This window comes from Euprymna scolopes, chromosome 19 (assembly GCF_053919585.1).
Source record: "Euprymna scolopes isolate OS-2025 chromosome 19, ASM5391958v1, whole genome shotgun sequence".
Classification (NCBI taxonomy): Eukaryota; Metazoa; Mollusca; class Cephalopoda; order Sepiida; family Sepiolidae; genus Euprymna; species Euprymna scolopes.
Genome location: NC_136500.1, coordinates 73,238,897 through 73,241,179, shown reverse-complemented (window position 1 = coordinate 73,241,179; position 2,283 = coordinate 73,238,897).

Sequence of the window (2,283 nt, the reverse complement as noted above, 5' to 3'; positions counted from 1 at the left end):
ATATATATATATATATATATATATATGGAGAGAGAGAGAGAGAGAGAGAGAGGGAGGATATTTACTATCTATATATATAAGAAGTAGTGTGTGTGTGTGTGTGTGTGTGTGTGTGTGTGTGTGTGTGTGTGTGTGTGTGTGTGTAACTCTGTTACAGCCCACAGTACTGGACTGATCATAACCAAACCAAGCATGATGATGGTCCTCCATCTAGGGATGTATCACACCATTTTCCAAGGGAAAAGTCAAAGATCAAGGTCATAGCTTTATATATATATATATATATATATATATATAAAAGTGAACGTGTCCGTGTCCGTATGTCTGTGTGTCTGTGTGTACATTTCCCTACACAATAACTCTCTCAATTTTAAGTCTACAGACTCGAAATTTGATATACAGGGTACTGAGATTTGGGAAAATCTTTGTGGTCGGTTTACGGCCAGAAATTTAGCTGTTAAGGGGTCAAAGTTCAAAGATTTGACCTTTGAGAACTCTACCAAACTCCTCCGACAATTTTGGGTCTAAACACTTGAAATTTTAGATATAGGTTCCTTGGACATGGATCTAACTTAATAACTTGATTCGAGCCCAAAATAAATGTTAAGGGGTCATAATAGGAGTCAAAGTTAAAAAAAAAATTGACCTCTGCGGTCTCTACCAAATTACTCAGACAATTTCTGGTCTAAACATTTGAAATTTGATATAAAGGGTATTCAGAGATAGGGCAAACTTTTTAATCAGTTTGGGTCGAAAATTTTTAGTTACCAACATATAAATGTATGTATGTATGTATGTATGTTTACATGTCTGCCTAAAACTTTTAACAGAGACGACGGATTTTACCAAGATCAGTATCGTTTTAAAGTCGGACCTTTCAGACGAAAAATACCGAAAAATTGGCTAAAAACATTAATATCTTCACCTTCAACTGGGAACTTTTCTACGGGGGGGGGTCGCTTTTTTCACCGATATTTTTGAAAGTCATCCTCTTCTTTCGATTGTCTAGCCTTAATTTTAAAAAATATCACTTCCGGTTTGGCGGTTGTCATAACAGCATAGACGTCAAGTTTTTTCCCTGTTCTGTTTCTCCTTCGTAGTACAGGTTCGAGCCTGCCTTCCTACTACCACATTTTTTTTTTTTTTTGCTCAACAGACACATCCAAACACCCGGGCAACGCCGGCTGAAATTCTAGTATATATATATATATATATATATATATATATATATATATATATATATATCATTATTATTATTCAATTTTCACCCCAAGCAAGGCACAGTGCCACTACAATTGGGGACATAAGTTGCAGGAGTATTATGAAGGGAGATGAGTAGCAAAATGTCTGTTCACATTATATTTGAACTTCTGCATGTCAGTACAGTTGGGAAAGCAGAATCTCGGAGGGGACTTACAACGTCTAGCAGTTCTGGGGAGGAAACGATTGGAGTAGAAGGCTTTCTTACATTTAGGGATCTCTACAGTGAAGTGGTGGGATTTAGCTGCTTGTCAGGTTTGTCAAGGGTATTCGCGTTGAGGGGATACGAGTGCTTGTAATTCGTCAGAGCATTCACTATTAAAGTACTTATAGAACAGGCAGAGGGATGCAACATTTCATCGATCGAACAGAGGCTGAAGCCTAGATGACAGTTCAAGATCTATCAGGTTGGCGACTCTCTTTTGAACCCTGTCTAACAGGGTGAGACAAGTAGCAGATGCACCAGCCCAAATGTGAAAACAATACTCCATACAATGGCGAATGGTTGCCTTATAGAGGTAAAGATACTTTCAGGCATAAGTAGCTTTCTAGCATGGTAGAGAGAGCCCGCCTTCTTCGCAGCAGCATTGGCAATGCTCTCAATGTATCTATTCCAGTTCCTGTTCCCTGTAAACATTAGGCCAAGGAGTTTAAAAGAAATACTTTCAGGTAATGTGTTCTTGGCCATTGCTATTGGTGGTAGAGAAGGTTTCTTGTATTATTGAAGGAAACAAGCTTAGTCTTGGCAGCATTGAATGTGACCATCCATTTTTGCTCCCATTCCACTACAGAGTTGAGGTCATCCTCTAGTGTTTCTGCCATTTCCTTAGATATGTGTTCATTTGTTTTCCCCTCGTGCCTGTTATAGAGAGTGATGTCATCAGCAAATATACCCATCTCAGAAACAATTTTATCAGGGAGGTCATTTATGAATATCAAGAATAATAAAGGATATTGTAACATATTAATGAAGGATATATCATATTGTTTAGATGTACGACCGTCAAGGACAACCTGGATTTA